The 20700-nt window shown below is 47.4% G+C and overlaps 1 long non-coding RNA gene across 2 annotated transcripts; it reads right to left on the bottom strand.

Annotated features, from left to right (window-relative positions):
• Positions 1–6069: 6069 nt before the first annotated feature.
• On the bottom strand, positions 6070–18333 carry LOC113910981. Of its 2 annotated transcripts, none has more exons than XR_003516342.2 (4): positions 17876–18333; positions 14491–15615; positions 13547–13642; positions 6070–6281 (listed from the first exon to the last, which is right to left on the bottom strand). It is a non-coding gene; the product is annotated as an uncharacterized LOC113910981 (long non-coding RNA). The 2 variants fall into 2 exon arrangements; XR_003516341.2 differs by lacking the exon at positions 17876–18333 and adding an exon at positions 15700–16151.
• Between the last annotated feature and the right edge of the window lie 2367 nt (positions 18334–20700).

The following is a 20700-nucleotide window of genomic DNA, read 5'->3' as shown; positions in this document are numbered from 1 at the left end:
ATAGGAGACACTCCCTGAGGCAACATTTTCTGGTGAAAAGGAAACATTGCACTATGGGGCACTACAGGACCTCTTCTTCATAAAGCCACTACTTTCAAGTGCAGGAGACATAGCTGACTTTCCTAACAGAGAGAAACAGACACAGCAAGAGATAGAATGAGGAGACAGAGGAATATGTCCCAAATGAAAGAACCAGAACAAAATCAGAGCAGGAGACCTAAGCAAAACAGAGATAAGTAATATGTCTAATAGAGAATTTAAAGTAATGCTCAGGGTGCCTGGGTGGCTCAGTTGGTTAAGCGACTGCTTTCAGCTCAGGTCATGATCCTGGAGTGCCGGGATCGAGTCCTGCATTGGGCTCCCTGCTCAGCAGGGAGTCTGCCTCTCCCTCTGACCTTCTTCCCTCTCATGCTCTCTCTCTACCATTCTCTCTCTCTCTCAGTAAATAAATAAAATCTTTATAATAAATAAATAAATAAATAAATAAATAAATAAATAAATAAAGTAATGCTCCTAAAGACACTCACTAGAATTGAGAAAGGAGTGCAGGACCTCCACAAGACCCTCCACCAAGAGATAGGAGACCTAAAAAAGAACCAATTAGAGATAATGAACTCACTAAATGAAAATAAAAATAGACCACCTGGAATAAATAGCAAGCATGAGGAAGTAGAAGAATGGATCAGCCGCCTGGAGGAGAGTCATGGAAAGTAATCAAGCTGAGCAGATGAGAGGGAAAAAAAATACGCAAAATGAGAATTGACTCAGGGAACTCAGTGATACTGTCAAGCATAACAGTCACATGTTAGGGTCCCAGAAGAAGGGTGAGAAAAGGGGGCAGAAGATTTATTTGAAAAAATAATAGCTGAAAACTTCCTGAATCTGGGGAAGGAAAGAAATCCAGATCCAGGATGCACAGAGAGCCCCCAACAAAACCAACCCAAAGACATCTGCACCAAGACACAAAGTAAATAAGATGGCCAAAAGTAATGATAAAAAGAGAATTTTAAAAGCAGCAAGAGAAAGGAAAGCAGTTACATACAAGGGAAACCCCACAAGGTTATCAGTGGATTTTTCAGCAGAAACTCTACAGGCCAGAAGGGAGCGGCATGATAAATTCAAAGTGCTAAAAGGAAAAAATCTACAGCCAAGAATACTCTATCCAGCAAGGCTTTCATTCAGAATAGAAGGAGAGATAGAATTTCCCAGAAAAACAAAAGTTAAAGAAATTCATGACCAGGAACAAAACCAGCCACGTCCCCATCACACATGATGCCATCAGCCTGTGAGTTGGAAATCCACAGTCCAGTCTCCCTCCTGCCTGAGTCAGCATGCACTGCCTGCCACCTGCTCAATGCCAAGTCAAAATGCCTTCACCACAGATCGGCAAAGACACAAACTGACACTCTTCCCCTGTGCTCAAGTTTGTGCATAAAAGTGGGCATAATTATAACAGCAGAATGAAGCAACCCAAATAATGACACTAATTCTGTGGAATATATAAAGGATAAAAGGAGTGTGCTAGGCTGAGAACATCTCCAACAAGCACATCAAAGAACAATACATACAGCATGATTCTGGTGACTAAAAGAAACAAACCTGGGAAAAATAAAACAAGACAAAATCAGAGAGGGAGACAAACCATAAGAGACTCTTAATCACAAGAAACAAACTGAGGGTGCTGGAGGGGAGGGGGGTAGGGGCATGGGGTAACTCGGTGGTGGACATTAAGGTGGGCACATGATGTAATGAGCCCTGGGTGTTATATGCAACTGATGAATCACTGAATTCTACCTCTGAAACTAATAATACACTAAATGTTAATTAATTGAATTTAAATTAAAAAAAGAAAGAAAGAAAGAAACCCAGGTGGCTCAGTCGGTTAAGCGTCTGCCTTTGGCTCAGGTCATGATCTCAGGGTCCTGGGATCGAGCCCCGCATCAGGCTCCCTGCTCTGTGGGGAGCCTGCTTCTCCCTCTCCCTCTGCCTGCTGCTCCCCCCACTTGTGTTCTCTCTGTCAAATAAATAAATACGATCTTTTAAAAAATATAAATAAATAAATAAATAAATAATAAAAAAGAAACCCAAAAATATATGTAAGAGCAAATTGAAAGAATGTTTGATTTATAAAATGAACCAGAGAAATGAAGCTTTTGACTCTTTGTTCATCTGAATAAAGTTCCTGAGAGTTCATCCAAGCCCCAGTCCCCTCTGCTTCCACTTTGGACGGGGCGAGGTTCTGGGTCCTGGCAGGGTCCAGTTGGTGCTTGCCACCCCAGCCCCTATTCTGATTCATGGCCTCAGCATCAGGAGCTGTTGGTGCTCCACCCAAAGACAAAGCGGAGGGGCATCCTCTTGTGGGGTTGGCCAAACCTATCCTGCAGCACCCTCCGTCTTTCCATACCCTTCCAGAAAGGCCCTCAGGCAGAGTCTGTTTCAGCTAAATGAACCCTGCAGGATGCGCCCTCCAGAAAACAGCAGTCACCCAGAGGCAGAAAGGAAACAGTTCTGGGGTTTCCTCAGGTGGGCTCCAAGCACAGCTTGTCCTTCAAATGAATGGGAATCTAACAGGTTCCCAGAGCCTATTCACTCCCCCTGCTGTCAGAGGAGTTCCTAGAGCCTCCCTGACTCTCGGCCCTCCCCAACACCCAGCCCCCTCCAGGGGCAGCTGATCAGAGAGGGGTTTAGTGAGCACTTTCCAGCAGACACGATTGCCAGATGTTCCAGCAGTTCCCACAAGGGACGACGAGACCCTACACGTGTGCCCTATGAGTGGCACAGCCTGGGTCCAGAGTGCCCAGGTGTGAGCCCCAAACCCCTTCCCAAATGCTGGATCTGTGACCAGCTCAAGACTTCTGAGAAGATGGGCTTGTTAACTGTGGAAAGCCCTAGAATCAGGCCTGATACTTAGTAAAAGCTAACTGAGGGTTAACAGTTCCTCATTTCTTAATTGAAGGAAGGTCAATCTCCCCATGAGGAGCTTATACGCAAAAGAAAAATACCAACACTGAGAAATTGACTAACAGAAAAAACAAAGATAATCAAAGAACAAAAATTTGTAAAAACAAAAAGAATAAGGAAAATGTTATACATCCCCATAAGTAAAATAAAAAACTGGATACCTTAATTGCCTATAAGAATGGCATTATTCAGTGATGATGTGAGGTTAGAGTTATACTATGTAGTATGATATTATAAACTTTATATTTGGTGGTTTTATTATATATCATAGTATTACCATAAGGCAATATAACTATTATACCATACAGCATATTATTATCCTGTATTTATTTCCTTTATAAACATTAAACCTGATATGACTTTAAAATGTTCATTCCAGTTAGTAAGTTTATCTATAGGGGTTTTCCCTAATTAAATATACAGAGTTGTGCACAATAATTCATGTGCAAAAATGGTCATTACAATGTTATTTATAATATCAATGTCAGAGAATTGAAAATAAAATATTAGATCATTTAAGGATGGTTAAGTAAGTTGTGATTTAGACTACTGAATGAAGGTTCTGACATGGGAGGCCCATGCTGGGCAAGGGTACCTCGAGGAACATGGGTGCCACGTGCCAATCCATCTTTCGAAAAGTACACTGAGTCAGCCACATACAGGCTGAGGGATCTTGAACAAGATCAGAATTATGGGAAAGAGTCACCTGTAAGTAAGAAGCAGGAACAAGTAACCACCCTGTGTAATCTGAGAGGCATTTACTGCCCAGACAGCTCTTTATTCCCAAAGAAGTGCAATGTGCATGGACACTTTCCTCTGCTCAGAGGTAGAAAACCTTTACTTAGTGATAGGCTTCCTAAACACTATCCCCATTAGATCTTTCCAGGGAATATAGATCTCAGTAAATTTTGAACCAGTTCTTCACAAATGTTTCAAGTCATGGTACACATAGATCCTGCTTGTTCTGCACATGGTGGTGAATGGAGAAGGCACCTGTGCAGGAAGGCAAGTCGCCCAGGTGCCCCCGGGGCTGTGGGACGTGCCCTCAGCACCTGTAACCTTACGGGCTGGGCAGCTTTGCCTGATGAAAGGACAGACGTCCTCTTAGGGAGATCAGACTGCAGGAGAGGCCATCAGGGCCCCTGCACAAAGCACCAGGGGGATCTTTGCAATTACCCATCCTTCCTCAAGGCAACCAAGCAAACAAGCTGCAGAGAAAGGTCATGGTGACCTCTGGCATGCGTTGCTCAGGAATGGTGACCGCAGATTTATTAATGTTCACATATGCCCATAAAGAGGAATAATGGGGCTCTGAGGGATTCAAGATTTTCATTAAAATGTCCCATAAGGATGGTTACATCAGGGAAAGGCACCAGAGGTCTTTAACCAGTCTGGCTATTGGTGGGCAGCTCACGCTTGATTAGGCCAAGACTACATAAGCCTTGGGCTTATTTTCTTGGAAACACATTTGAAAATATTTAATTCTATGAAGGAAGAAAACAATCTAAAAGTAACTCATTTTTTCAAACAGGTCTCTTTGGCTCCTTCTATCTGCCTTAACACAAGATACTTGTTGGTATAGCAACCAGTATGGAATGAAAAATAATCCAGAAATTTCAGAGTTTGTCCTCAGAGAAAAAGTTTCTAGGTTTGTTTTGATGGGATCTTTCCGTTAAGATCATTCTGTTCTCAAATGGCAGACGGATCTGGGTCGGCGCCAATGTCAAATAAAGCACATATTTCCCAGCCACGCTGTCTGACCATAAGGTTTCCCTCCAGCAATCCAGCTACCCCATTGCTGAGAACGGTGCTTGCTGTTCTGGAGTCAGAAACGCCTCCTGGACCACAGAGCCTCAGGTGCCCTTGTGCTGGGCGGCATATGCTTCCGGGTCCCTGCACATGTCCTCCTCACCTGGGCACTCAGCTCTGCTCCTGCATGTTACCATAAATTGCAACTCCAGGCCCCACCAGCCCCCCAGGGAGTGCAAGTCAGAGCCACACATGTGTGAAGGGAAAGGGTGCTGTGGAGGCCATGGGCCTTCACGTGGCTCCTCACCGGCCAGGTGCTGACGATGCTTTGCATCACCAGGGTCTTCTTGAGGTTCCTTTTCAGGAAAACAAAATCAAAGTTCACTTTTAAAACCAAAAAAGAAAAAATAAACATGTGCTAGTGTTTCACATTGTAGATAAATATGAATCCCAGATGGATGAAGGAGTTAATATGCTAAAAATCAAAACCAAAAAATACTAAAAGAATATGTAGGTGAATTTCTCTATCATTGGTTGAGAAAGTTCTTCCTAATCTCAAAGAAAATTGCTGCACTTTACCACACAAAAGTTCTTACTTACACCACATTTTAAAGTTGTGCATATCAAAAAAACCAATACACTAAATTAAAAGACAAATAATAATATAGAAAAATATTTGCAAGAACTATGAAAAGGAGTAAATATTCCTAAGGTTCAGTCAATAAGCAAGCTGCCAATACTCCATGAATAAGTGGGCAGATTACTTAAAAAGCCAAGCCACAAAGTATAAATGAAAATACCTAATAAATATGTGAAAATTGTTCAATGTCACAAGAAAATAAAGTGATGCATTTTTATTTCCCAATACAAAAATTTGTAAAGACAAATAAATAATATCCCACCTAGAATGTTACTGATAGGACCAAACTGGTCCAAAATTTCAAGAAAGCATTTCAGTAAATACAGCAATAACTTCAAAAATGTTTGTGAACTTCAACCAAATAGTTTCACTTCTTATCCTAAGCAAATAAACCTGGTTTTAAACAAATATTTATGTACAAAGATGCACACATGGCAAGAACTGGGAGAACAGGCTGGAACTGGGAGGAATGGCTAGATCCCAGGGTGCCCATTTCCTGGGGTATCATGTGACCAAGGATGTTTGCAAACTTTTAATGATAAAAAATAACGCTTAGGAAGTTAAGTGGAGAAAAAAAAAAGCACTTAAATTGTATATAGAATCCTTCATTCATATAAAAACACATTAAAAATACTAAAAAGAAATACACAAGATATTAAGGTGGCTACTCTTGGAGGCAATCATGTTCAGAAATTCATACTTCTTTGCTTTCAGCCAACATGTGTAAAGTGCCTTCTACTTACCAGGCAGGTTCCTAGGGCACTGGGAGCTCAGACGTGGACAGAATAAAGCACCTGCATTCCAGTCAGGGGAGATGGCTGGTAAGAGGCAAATCAGAGCAGACTGTAGCAGGTGCAGTCCACACTCGCTCTACAAATCAGGGGCATGAGAATGTGTCCAGCAGGCAGATGGAGGTCCCCCAGCAGCGATACTGTGATGACAAGGAAAAAATACAATGAACACAATGGAAATAAAACTTCTAAAAGTCTGGCTTACAGGCAATTCCTTATCATGTACACACTGCCCAGAAGTGATGTTCTTGCCATTTGCAATGGAGTAATGTTGCTACAAATCTTAGCTCCTCTAGAAGACAGCACCACCTACCCGGCCTGAGGTATTTCTTTCTTTCTTTTTTTTTTTTTTTTTTTTGGAACCTGAAGTATTTCTTTGCAAAACTATATGTCAGATTTATACCTAGCCAAAGACTTTTCATATGTGAACTGGACAAGATGAATATTCAGAAAATATAAACTCAGATGTCACCCAGGAACTCTTTTTTTCTTTTTTTTTTTATTATTTTCAATTAGCCAACATATAATACATCATTAGTTTGTGATATAGTGTTCACTGATTCATCAGTTGTATATATGAAGACGTATACCAACTGTTGGACAAAGGAAGAAAACGGAAAATTTCAAGAATGAGAAAGTGACGGTGTTAAAAAAAACTGTCAGTGATAAATAAGGTGAAATAGAGATGATCTAAATAACCACACTGTGCTTTTAAAGTTAAATGCAAATGTAAGAAAATCCTCAATATTGAATTGTATCACATAAAATTCTATAAAATAGCAATAATAATTTAAAGAGTAGATATTACTATAAATGCTGAGCAGTAGGTATAAAGATGGAGAACACATGCATGAAGATGAGAAAGAACATTCTAAAATCACATATTCAACGGAGATGCATTTCACTATCGACTACTATTTAGGGAAATATAGGCTAAATCATGCCTTTAAAAACTAAAAGTATTCACTAGTTAACACTGAATATAGTAAATATTGTTTCTAAGACAGAAATTAAAGAAAGAAAATACAACTCATACACCAAAAGAAGAAAGCAGTGTGCAAGCCTTGATTAAAATGATGGAACAATGTTTAAGTCGGATATAATTCAGGGTGATTTCACTGTTGGAAGATAAATCTCAGATTGTACCTACCACCAAACTCCAACCATGTCCTACTTTTAAAAGTTACACCTAAAATAAATGACACTAAAACGTCTCCATATTTATATATTGGCAAAGTACACAGGCAAATACAATGAGAAGTAATACAGGGAGGATGACCAGGGGGATGGTGAGTGGAGCAGGGAGGATGGTGGGTGGAGCAGGAGGATGGTGGGTGGAGCAGGGGGGGATGGTGAGTGGAGCAGGGAGGATGGTGAGTGGAGCAGGGGGGATGGTGGGTGGAGCAGGGGGATGGTGGATGGAGCAGGGGGATGCTGGGTGGAGCAGGGGGGATGGTGGGTGGAGCAGGGGGGATGGTGGGTGGAGCAGGGGGGATGGTGGGTGGAGCAGGGGGATGGTGGGTGGAGCAGGGGGATGGTGGGTGGATCAGGGGGGATGGTGGGTGGATCAGGGGGGATGGTGAGTGGAGCAGGGAGGATGGTGAGTGGAGCAGGGGGATGGTGGGTGGAGCAGGGGGGATGGTGGGTGGAGCAGGGGGATGGTGGATGGAGCAGGGGGATGGTGGGTGGAGCAGGGGGGATGGTGGGTGGAGCAGGGGGGATGGTGGGTGGAGCAGGGGGATGGTGGGTGGAGCAGGGGGATGGTGGGTGGAGCAGGGGGATGGTGGGTGGAGCAGGGGCGTATCTAAAGTGATGGATCAGCTCACCTGCTCATTCCTCGCTTAGAAGCAACTTTCTAACGGCCCAGCCGCTTGACTGCAGAGAACCCATTGGTGAGCAGGTAAAGGTCGCTGTGTGGGCCGCTGCGGCCCCTCCCACCCTCCCCACAAGCCCAGCCCAGAGGGAACCCAGGCCAATCCAACGCTTCAGTGGGCAGTAGAGGAAGACAATGTCCGGCAGAGGAGAAATGAAGCAAATACCGAGTAGGGGTCCTACGGGGAGAACGGGGAGCACAAACAGCAGGGTCAGGGTTACGAGCAGCAGGCAGGGTACAGAGGCTCTGGGAATTCGGGATGTGAGAGACAGGGGTGCACAGAAAGCACAAGGGTATTTGCTAGGGCCTTATGACTTGGAAGGGGTTGGTCCTTTGAGGAAAGAGACATTTGTCACTGTTTTTGCGCGCCTGACTGGATGACACCTCTCAGTCACGGGCCCACCCAGCTCCTGGATGTGAAGGGGCCCCTGGAGTTGGGCCGTCCTGAGCACCAGGGAGCATGGACACCGCTGGCTGAAGCAGGGCTGGCCCCTGAGCCTCTGAGGAAGTTTCCCACTGGGGGTGCCTGAGGGCCTTTTTCCTGGGGGCACAGACTGGGGGGTTTCAGTGAGCTCGACTCCCCGGTCCTCCCCAGCTCCGGCACGCAAAAGGCTTCACAGAGGGGACGTCTGAGCACAGTCCCCTTCTGTCCATCGGGCCTATGGGCCTCTCCATTTTTCCCTGGGGCTCCCTCGCATTCCTTGTAGAGCTAATCTGAGCCTGGTGGTTAGGAGGGCTGAGGACAGCAGCTCGGGGAGCGACAGCAGCAGTACCAAGCTTGGGTTGGTTTTATGCAGGCCTGACCTACTTGACTGACACTATGGGAGTGTGGCCAGTTTCTCATTGTTGGGAAAGGCTGGGAAAACAGTTTTGAGCAGAGACTTAATTAATTGGTGCTTTATTTCTCTATTTAAGCATCTAACGATTTTTTTTTTTTTAAGAGAGGGAGGCAGGGAGGGGCAGAGGGAGAGGGAGAGAGAATCCCAAGCCAACTCCACTCTGAGCACAGAGCCTGACGCAGGGCTCAATCCCAGCGCCCCGAGATCACGACCTGAGCCGAAATCAGCAGCTGGAGGCTTAACCGACTGAGCCACCCAGCACCCCAAGCATCTAATGATTATTAATCTTGGTTGAAAAAAATTTAAATTCTAGCTTCTCCGACATGCCTTTGGAGCATGAGAGAGGATGGTTTGGGCTTGTGTGCCTCTTCCCAGAAAGCGGAGAACAGCACGGGAGAAGAGCGAGAACGTGCTGGAGGCTGGCGGCTCTGCTGTGAGCAGCTGTGTACAAGAGCGGCTCTGCTTCGCGACAGGTCACCGCTTACCACCCCACCCCCCCCACCCCCGGCGCGTGAAGACGGTGAGAGCGGACGGACGGGCGTGTTCGGTCCCCACGCAGGCCCGGGGCGCCACCGCTCTGAACCCCTCCAGACTCCACAGTGGTACCATGAGCCGAGACCTGACCTTGAGGGCACCGTCAGTGCTGGGGACAGGGCGCCCATTCTGGCCTCCCGGGGAAAGGTGGCGGTCTCCACCGGTCTGTAAATCAAGACTTAAGCTGTTCTCAGGGAAACGTAGCCCTGCTGGGGCCTCTCTACCGCCGGGTTTGTCTGCTTTGGTTTGTGTTCTCCTCAAAGACCCCTCACAACCAAATGAGGAGCAGATCTTGAGGATGCGGTTCCCTCCAGATCATTCCAGAAGGAAATGTGGCTCCTGAGTGGCTGGGGCACCACCAACACCGCCCAGTCCCCAGGGCCTTCTCCCCTGCCTGTTCCTTTCCCAGGACAGCGTGATCCCCTCCCAGGACTGGAGCCCAGCCACTAAAGTCATGAAACTTCAAGAAGACTCAAAAACGCCTCAGCTTTGGTGAAGAAATAGAGCTAAACAATGCTTTTTCAAGCTTTCTTCATAGATTTAAAGGAGGGTTCTCTCCCAGAGTTCAGTTTATAGGTTTAAAACCAATTTCTAAAAGGAGGAAAAAGGGAATGAAGAAAGAAAGCAAACAAAGAAAGAAGACAGAGGGAGAAAGTCTGTCATCTTCATTTAAAAAAAAAATGACTCTTATTCATTACTTGGTTTACTCATAAAATAATTGTGTTTTGTTGGTAAACCCACCCAAACAGGAGTTCCATGAAAGCAGGGACTTTGTTCTTTACTCTGGCATTTATAAGAGTTCCTGACACACAGTAGACACTCCATTAATATTTGTTGAACTAGTTACACATTTAAATATTTGAAGCAAAAGAAACATTTGAAGATTTGGGTGGAAAAGATTTTTCCCTAAGTTTGGAGAAAAAAGAAAATGTGTAAGTCCTGAGGAAGAAGAGAGATGATTCTTCTGAAGTTTCCTTGTGTTTTCCTTACGCATTTGTACCTCCCTTTGCCCCATGTTCCCACTCACCCTTGCCCCAACTCAGAAAGGGTCAGCATTCTTCTGATCCAGGTCCCCTTTCTGAGGTCATGGGCAAGGACATTTCCAGCAGTACCTGCCATTGTAAGAAACAGAAATCCCTGATGAAGACAAGGAAGGCATAACTTATACATGGCATATCCCCAGAAAAATGGACACGTAGGTGGGGGCCTGAGGGCACAGCTTAAGAGACCATGGAGCCTCTAAAGCCCATTCGTGGAAACAAGGGTAAGAATCCATGCTCCAGTGGAGTCTGTGAATAAATGGTAACTTCCGGCCCCTTCAAACATTGAGCCCCAGCAATGCCTGACAGGCTCTGCCCTGGCTCATTTTACTGAGCCTTCAAAATTTGACAGGCTGGCAGACACTGTATTTGGCAGGAGAGTTAGGAAGATTTCTGTGGCAAATAAAACCCAAGACAGTTTCCAGAACAAGAGAGCCATATGATCCTACACAAGGACGAAATGGCATGACGGCCAAGACTCCAGACTGGTTAGCCCAATCAGGGTTAAACTCCACCTACTGATAGAGACATGACTTTCTAAGCAGAATTTTAATGAAAATTTCAGAGGACAGGTTGAGAAACACTGCTCAGATTCTATTATCTAAAAGTAAATCTTTCCCTAATTTACTTTTCATTTTTAATTATTATGTTCTCAGGCCAAAAACCATTTATCAACTTATCACTATAAATTTTGATACATCCACAACAACATCATCAGGGATGTAATAGCAAGAAAACCAACTTCCAGGAGTAGAAAGGAATTTACATTGATTCTACCACGGAGGGTCCTAAGGGACCACTGAGTTAACCCCTTACTCCCCACGGAGATCGAGACACAGAGAGGCTTGTCCGCCAGCCTGAGGACTCACAGCAGAGCACAGTTCCCCTCCCACCTACTGAGTAGGGCCAACAGAGAGACAAGAGGCAGTGGCCTGTGGCAGTTAGCATGCTCCACTGGTCCGGACGGTTGGGCTGAGGTTCAGAATTCGTAGAAGTTCCCCAGGGATTTCAGTGTGCATCCAGGGTTGGGCACCTCAGTTGGAAGGGTGCCTTGCACACTGGTCCATTAGAATCAGCTGCGAGCTTCTCCCTCCCTGTTCACCTCTCCCCTGGGAGACGCAGACTTTCCCCAAGAGGACGTCTCAATGCCGATGTGAGCGGACCTTCTGGGAACCATACAAAGTCCAAAGGAAAGGGGTTAAGTTACTCTGTTGCTCCCGAGCTGGGGGACGGGGTCTGCCCAACCCACCCCAATCTATCGCCTCTCCATTCAAAACCGTCTGCTTCTTATCTCAGGAAAGCTCGGCCCTAGAAGTAGATGATTTCTATTCTGTTCAAGTATTATTTGAGTACTTTTCCTAGGATTTTGTGGTGTTGGTTTTGGGATTAGTGTGCCCTCTTCTAAGGATTATAAATCATTTTTTGATCACACAGAATTAAGTAATTATAAGATAATTTGCTAAAGTGGGTTTTGGCCTGCGTCGATTGTTATGAGATCACTCAACACAGGCATTACAGAACACTTTCTGGAACAGCTCATTTCATAACATTGACGTCAAAAGCTCAGCTCTTTCTCCCACAGATCTGGCTTCTCTGGGTTCAAAGAGGGCACTTTATCAGAAAGGGGGGCCTGTCTTGCTTCCGAGGAACAGTAGCTGTTTCTACAGCACTTGGTGTGTGTCATTTTGCTTGACCCTTGGCCACTTGAGCAAATGAGGGTGGGGCTGGAGGCTTGCAGGCGGCTTAGCCTGAAGCTGAGTCTTGGGATTTCCAGAAGGATCACCACGGGAGGTCTGGCTTTGGGCCATTTAAATCCTGGCAAAACGGTCAGAAATGTGTGAACCCTCTGATCATAGCTGCAGAACAGAAATCAACCAGTAGGTAGAACCCTACCCGTTTACTCACCTGCTGTGTTCACCATCTATGTTGGCAGAGGGAGTCTTTCAAGGAATCAGCTTATGCAATTATGGGGACCAACAAGTCCAAAATGCACAGGCTGGGCCAGCAGACCGGATACTAAAGCAAGATATCCGTGCTATCGTCCTGAGGAAGATCCTTAGGGAAGCCTCAGTGTTTGCTTTAAGGTCTTTCTACTGATTAGAGGGGGCCCACCCACACCACTGAGAATAACTTCCTTGACTTCACATCTGCTAATGGGAGATGCTGAACCAGGCTCACCCCCTCTTCCTGCCAAAGACGTGGGCACTGGGGCAGTCACTTGTGATCCTATGGGGGAAGTCATGAAAACCTTAAGGGGATTCGGCCCCTGTATCATCGAATCACAGAGCCAGGGCCTGCAGTCACCTTCCCCTGGACTTCTTTCCATGTGAATAAATACACCTCCCTGGGTGAGTAAACTGGAAGGGTTCTAGTTGTTATATTCTGTTACTTGGAGCCAAAGCATTCATAACCGATACACTGGATCTGATGGAGAAGATTCAGTCCACTTCTGAGTTAGGAGCTACCTTAGTGGCAAGGAATAAACAACTGCTCAGGGTCTAATTAAGAGGTTTATTGAAAGGACAAGGAGATTAAGGGCAGAAGCAACCTCGACAGCCACCGGCCAGGTGTGACAGCTCAAACATGGCTCATGGGCCATGCGCCATTGAGGAGGTCTCAGGAGCCCCACAGAAGCTGCGGCGACCAACAGGTAGCTCTAGAACTCCCACACTGTGACCTCATCAGCTCTGCTTCCCTTCCTGCTCTTCATGCGTCCGCTCTGCAGCCTGACAGGCTGTCCCACCTCATCCCCACTGTTGGCTTCATCTGTATCTAGCTCTACGTCTCAGCTTCTGGGACCCTGCTGTCTGCAAACTCCATAAGAGACGAGCTCTGTTGGGGTTGGCCAGTCACCCCCAGATACGTTAGTGTCTGTCAAAGATAAGACTCACCTGCAGGATCTGAGAACACTGTGGGTTCCTGCGACCTAGCCTAGACTGACTATATCACAATGGAGGGACACAGATGGGAGTCTGCATCGTTAGGAATCTACCCAAGTGTTTCTCATGCACTCAGTATGAGAACACTGCCTTCTAAAATGCTCCTGCCTTCTGCAGGCTAGGCCATAGGCCGCTGACCACTGGAGGAGAGCTTGAACTTCACCCAGAAACAAGGCTTACCTCCAAGAGCCATAACCTGGGTGTCTGGTGGAATATTCCAGGACTGGGGAGATTCAGAACAGAGACATGTTCTCATATTCTTGGATGAGGACGTACCTAGGAGAAAGCAAACGTTCTTTACCAAAGTGCAAAGGTGCACTATGGGGGGGATGACAAAATGACCAAGAGAACTTATTTTTCCTTGAAAATTTCTTGTTTTCCCACAGCAACCAAATGAGTCATGGGATTTGCTAGCCAAGGGTTGGAGGGTGGGGAGCTCGCATAAAGCTGAGAACCAAAGCCAACTAGGTTTCTCAATCAGTTTTTCAAATCTTCTCTCGACTTTTGGTCTTGAAACCCAAGACTTCTATTACAAGAGCTTCCTAAGAAACAACAGCTTTCTTGAGCTGCACAAAGTGAAGAGCGTAGATGATCCAAAGCTTTGAGCTTGTGCCATGAATCAGAGTGTGAAGAAAAATATAGAATGGCATGAAACAATTTTCCACCCCAAAACAAGATGAAAGTTTGTTGTGGGAAGAAGAGGGTAAGCTGCTGCTAGGATCTCAAAACGGCCCCTAGAAGACCTTAGAGTGGAAGCAGAGACCCAGAGCACAAGCAAGGCCGGGGAAGCAGCAAGCTCTGTTTGTAAATAGAACCAGGGGCACGCCCTCGCTGCCCTCCTCCCGGTGGACACAGGGCTTCCACAGACAAAGCCTGTGCATCCACAGCTCCCCCGCCCACGGCCCTCTCTGTCACTCAGTACTCCAACAGAGCCTTGCGCACAGACGGCCTCTATCTGGATTGTTCCCTCCCTGCTCCTGTACAGTGTGAGACCCCAGGGCCTGCAGGCTCCTCGGGGATGGGAGCCCCGTGCACACCGTCTACCATTCACAGGGTCCCACAAAAACCACAACATCAACAATAACACTCACTGAGGGCATCTATGCACCAGGAAAGACACTCACCATCCCGTGGCCTGTGCTGTAGGTGCTGTTATTACCCCATTTTACAGCAAAGAAACCAAAGCTCAGAGAGGGCAGGCAACTCGCCCAAGAGTGTCCAGTCAGCAAGTGACACAGCTGGGAGCTGAACGAGGCGGCGTGCTTGGCCATCTCCCTGTGAGCAAGACAATGGATGTAGCAGACAGCAAGAGTGCTGCGGCCTGAGTCGGTGTGGGGTTCAAGTGCAGCTTCACAGGAAAAGCAGGTGCTGGGGTCGAAGGGCTCTGCTTTGCGGTGGGAGCCCTATGACAGTCCTCCCGGGACACGCAGGGGCTCAGGGGTGCCTGTTCACGGCACCCAGGCCACAGGCTCACAGAGCCAGCTGAGATTTCCCCACTGTGGGGCCACAAGTTTGGGAAAAGGCCAGCCACAGAGCCTGGGAACCGCGGGCTTCAGTTAGGTGCCAAGGACTGTGAGCGGACACTGCTGCCAGGCTTGCCGAACCGAAGACAAAGTAACAATGGATCATAACATCCAAGTTATGGCGACCAATACGAAACACACATGATCAAAAATATCAAATAGTGCTGTGAACCACGCACAACGAAAGACCCTTCTCTTCTGGTCCCTGGAGCGGACACTGGCAAGCCTCACCCGGGATCCTAGGAGCTACCATGTTTCTGGATGATGGTCTTCGAATGGGACTTCTTGATTGACCAATAGTGGATACTGGCTTTCTGTTTGGGTGAGAAGATTGGGCTTTGGTACACCTCCTACTGACGTTAAATCGTGACTTTAATGAACATGATCAGAGTTGTCACAGAGCTGAGTAGCATCAGGGTTAGTGTCCGCGGCTGGGGGCTTCGACATTGCCTTTCTTTCTCTCACTCTGTCCACGCTTCTGTATTCATAGTTCTCTCTGCAAGCTCCACTATGTTGAGCAGTCCGACATACTGCTCGGATTGGCCATCTCCCTGTGAGCAAGTCCGGGGAGCTTTTTCTCCTCCCCCGATCTCCTCCCCAGGGCGCCCCTGCCTGCCCCTCGGACCCAGGTGTGCCATCAGGCCTGTCTCCAAGCCGGATATTTCATGTCTTCTTTCCCCTGGATTTTCTACCTTGTTTTCTTTGCTTATATCCTCAAGTGGCTTTCTGAAAAAGAGTACATCAGAAAAAACATTACCTGAGGTTATAAATATGTAAAACTACTACTATTTTATCTCATCAGTGATTTACCTTTGTTCCAGGTTGAAACCATTCCTTCTAGAACTAGCAAAGCCTGGTCCCCGCGACTTCTGTGCTGCTAAGAGGCTGAGAAGTCTGCTACCAACCCAGTTCTCGCCTCCTTGGATACTTTCGTCCGCCTTCCACTTCCTGGGACTTGTTAGGGTCTTCTCTTGACTCTTGGAGCTCGGAAACTTAATGATGTTAAATCTCTGCGTAGGTTTGAGGTTTTGTTTGGTTTTGTTTTGTTTTTGCTTTGGTTTTTGGTCTTGGAGCTTTTTTCATTCACACAGAGAGCCCAGTTAATCTGGAGACTTGTGTCCTTTAACTCTGGGACATTTTTCTTACATTTCTTTGATATTTTTCTCCTTCATTTTCTCCATTATTTTTCCATAATCCCTACTAATTAGATATTGTTCTTTTAAGTGTCTTGTCATTTTGTTGTACTTTCTGGGCTGTTTCCTTACTTTATCTCCCGACACTTCTACTGAATTTTTTCATTTTGTAAGTCATGTTTCTGATTTCCAGGAGCCTTTCTTAATTCCCTGATTATTTTCTGTCTGTGGCATGGTGTTCTTATTTATCAGTATACTCTCAAAACCTTTGAGGAATATATCTATTCTGAGGTTTATCTTTGCTTTCCATAGGATCGTTTTTAGTTGGTTTATTTCAGTCTATTTTATATCAAAGACTTCAATGTTTGCCTTCCTATTTCCAGCATATAGATACCTCCTTCTGTGGTTTTATTTTCTCCAGGGAAGTAACCCCAGCTCTCCTGATGGAGGGCAGATGCCTGACAGTGAGCATTCTCAGGCCAGAGTCTGACAGATTTCACACAGTAAATATGATGAACTCCTGGGACTGGAGCTCCGAGAAGCCTAGCTCCTGAGACGAGAAAAGTAAAAAGGAAGATTTGGGAGGAAGACAGCTTCTCACCTTTTGCAGTGGTAGACTTACTGTCAGCCCTTCAAGGTCAGCACTTCGGATCTGGAGGGAAGCTTGGATCCTAACCAGCCTGTTTGTTTGCACTTGGGGAGACAAGCCCAGGGAGGGGGGCTCCCCTCTCCATGGCCACGTAGCAGGCCAGCTACCCGGCCTGGCCTGGCCTGGGTAGGACACTTAGGGCATCCTGCTTTTATAGGCTTTATCGAGATGCCCCCCCTAACTTTGAAGGGTCCACTCTATCTAGTCCACAGTAACCCTCTTCTTACTAGAGCTGCCAGGTTGGCCTTTCCGCCCGTCCCACCCTGTCCACCCCCATCCTGATCCTACACCTTTAGACACCTAGACATGTGGCTTGTCCTCCTGAAACCCCTCCTTCCCTTTTACCCAAACCTGGATAGCCCAAGGGTAGAATGGGGTCAGCCTGGTGCTGCCTTCAGGGGACGCTTGTCAACAGGTCGCTTCTGCACGTGACAAATCATGTTGCCTTAATCATTTCCGGGGCTTGGGGAAGTATGAAGAATCGGGGAAGAACTGGTAAGTAAGCACCTACCTCAACTCCAAAAAAACATTAAGTAAATACATAATAAAATTCAACTTCATGTGTCCATAAGAAACTCAAATGTACTACCTTCACTATTGAAACAAGGCTACACCTTCTTGAAGAACACACATCCCTAGCCCAAGAGGGTTCAATGTTTGCTTCAGATCTCAGAACAGGTGAGGCTGGGCAAGTGTACTGAACAATGTGGCATCTCGTCCCTCATCCACCTCCGAGCACCAGTGATAGTCCACCCTCTATGTGTGACAGGCATGTGTCCAACAGCCTGTTCCTGATGCTTTCACTGTTTAGATGCCTCATTTTTCAGTATCCAGCCCAGAAGGGCACAGTACCTGTCACACGCCACCTTCCCCACCCTACGGCCCTTCTGAGCCTGGTGCCTGTGTCGTCCTAAAGCGCTCTCCGGGGACCCAGCCCTGCCAGCTGGAAATGTCCTCAGTGCTTCCGCTGGGGGCAGAAGTCACCGAGCGGCTCCCTTACAGAGCATTCCCATCCCCTTAACCTGGCCCAAGAACACTGAGAGGCCACAGACTTGAGGCCACAACCGGGCAACACAGCCGCACACACTGGAGTCCCAGGCCCCGGCCGGCTGGGCCCCTGGGCCCTTGGAGGGACACCCCTGCTGTTGCTCCCGCCCCGTCTACTCCCCACCCCACCCCCGGCCCCAGGAAGACCTGGCCTCACATGCAGATAATCATCTGAGCGTCACCACCACTCTTCTCAGTTCCTGACGCATCAGTGTCTTCCTGAGTCCTCCTGCTGCCAAACCGTGATGCACTCTCTTCCACCTCCCTCAGGGGCTCTCCGCTGCGGGGCTGGGTGCCGGCAGGTGCAGAGGATGTCCACTTGGAAGTCCACCTCCTTCTGAGGCTCAGATACAGAGGAAGAAAGTCCTCCCACAGGAAGGTCTGTCAGTGACTTCAAGTGCCAGGCTAACCAGAGATCAAAGGACTTTGGGGAACACTTTCAATCCACAACAACAGTAACTAGCAAACTCAAGACTCTCTCCCTATTAAAAAACCCCTCCTCAGAGTCACAAGACAACACTCACATCTAGTCCTCGTAAATAACTGGATCCAAATTGTGTGTCTGACCACATACCAACAAATACCTCCTGATGAGTGTCTGAGTGTGGACGCCTGTCTTCCTCACCCTCCACCCACCTGTCAGGGGCCTCCCGGGGCTGTGGCTTCTGAGGCACAGCCAGCTGCCCTTCAGGCATCAGGGGAGTGGTGGAAACCCTGTTGCGAGTCTTCTCTTCAAGAGAGAGAAATGCAGGAGGGAAATGTTAACAGGATTTGTGGTTTGGGCAGAGCCCTATCACGCCTGAGGCCATGGTGAGGCTTTGACCAGAGCCCGTCGGTTGTCTGTCCACAGCCCCTGGCCCTGGAGAGCTGGAGTCCGATCCTCTGCGTGCCTAGCTGGCCCTCTTGCCAGTTCCTGCACGGCAGGAATTTGGGGTGAAGGTTCTCCTTAACTTTCTAAAATGGAAGCCATCTATAATTAAATCAAAAAGGCAGTTCTTCACTCAGCAGAAGTGAATACTGGAAATTCTGGACCAGCAATTTACAACTATAAAATCACTCCAAATAAAACCAAAAAAACTATCCCCAGGATATTTCAGGCACAAGGCAGGGGGAGAAAAGAGGAAGACTTTAGAATGAGTATTGGTTTTATGCAGACGGCTTTGCAAATTTGCTGCCGTGGTGAAATGTTTCTGTTAGTCTTACAAAATGTTGTGGCATTTTTCCATGTGAAAAGTAGCCTCTCTGGGACAGAAGGGCAGGAAGGACTTAGCTAAACGGAAGGACCCCATCCCTGCAGCTCACAAGCAGGAGGGAGCGCGGGGTCTCAGCGGGAGGAGTCATGGGGCTCTCACCTGTCACAAAGGCCCAGAAGAGAGTGCAAGTGAGTGTCACCATCCTTGTCGGGTAGAGGGTGAAATAATGTCACATTTGTGTGGCAGGAAGAGAGGTGGCCAGGAGGTCACAGGAGAAACTGCCACCATGATCCCCCCCCCACCCCGGGGAAGGGAAGGGTTGGTACAAACAAAACTAAAAGAGCGTCCACGTTCGATACCCATCTTCTCAGACAGCTTCACCACCCATGCCTGGTCACCCTGACACGCCCTGTCCCTCTCCCGGGAAGCTGAGGACTCCCTGGTAGAGGCTCATGCCTCGCACAATCCCGAGTGGGGCAGGGAAGGGGCTTGGCTGAACAAAGAAGCCTGCAGGCTGTTTTCACTAAGGTGAGTCAGGAAACGCATAACCAAATGAGGCTTTGTTCGTAAACACAATGAACTTTTTCAGTAAGTAAAGAACAGGAACATATGTTTCCTTCAGACCAAGTGTTCCCTCCTTTGGGTGGGAAACTTGGTCAGTACAGCTAAACCTCTGGCCTTGCCCATGACCTCACATGTGACCCCAGCAAATCATCAAAACCTGGCATGATTTACCGACCCACTAAACAGGAACATTATCAACTTCGCTACCCACCGAGTCAAACTGGACCATATAGGAGCATACTCTGAAACACAGAAGTCATTCTTTAAATTCAACTTTTTGTCTGCACTGTTCCAGATAGGGTAGCAAGGCACCAAAGAAAGGGAATTACATCATTTTAATGGATGGCCACTTCTTGAGAGCCTCAGAGTGGTCTCCCAGTAAAGGGATCCCTGGTCTGCAGAGGGACTGGCTAAGCGCTTCTGAGCCCCAGGGGGACTATGGACCATCACCTGTTCTCAGCCCCGGAAGCTCCAGGTAGGGTCAGCCTGCTTGTGGGGCACGCCTCCTGTCTCTGCCCATCACCCTGGTCTTCTCAACGGCCACAGTCCCTGGGCAGAGGGAGGGCATGATGTCACCACCCTTTAACATATTCTTTGGGTGAAGAAATTTGAAATGGAGCATTGTCAAGAGATATTCTTTATAAAATAAACCTTAAGGTCTTGAACGAGCTCAGCCTGTCAGACACATTCTGACAGAGCACGTGGCCTTAGTGTCTAAAGGGTCCACAAAACTTCAGAAGGCTCCCATGGCCACCGAGACCCTTCTGAGGCCTGTAGACTCTCCACAGGGTGCTGTGGCTTTGCCTCCTTATGGCACAGACTGGTCTGCTCTCCTTCCACTAGCTACCACTGCAAGACACCATAGGGCGGGTGCCGTCAGGCTGCCCCACGAAGTTTTTAGTCAGAAAGTTGGTGGGCAAAGGCTCAGTCAGCCCTGTTGGCAGCTCCTAACACTCATGCTGCCTTTCAAGCAGGTGAAGTGACACCCGAGACCCTGCGTATTGCATATTCTGTATGCGAAGGCACAAAGCGTGTACCCACGGAAACACACCGTGCTTGGCACAGATATCACCAGCTGCGTCTCACTCCGAGGGACCAAGCTCAGGGACCGGTTCGTGGAGGTCCACCCTGGGCCTGGGTCCAGCCCGCTAGTTCCAGACCTGGGGACATCCAAGTCTTACCCATTTTAAATATTGGCCAAGTAAGGACTCAATACAGAAATGAC

Source organism: Zalophus californianus, chromosome 12, assembly GCF_009762305.2.
Source record: "Zalophus californianus isolate mZalCal1 chromosome 12, mZalCal1.pri.v2, whole genome shotgun sequence".
In the NCBI taxonomy this organism is placed as follows: domain Eukaryota; kingdom Metazoa; phylum Chordata; class Mammalia; order Carnivora; family Otariidae; genus Zalophus; species Zalophus californianus.
The sequence above is the reverse complement of the archived record's forward strand: the minus strand, read 5'-3'. Positions and strand labels throughout refer to the sequence as shown.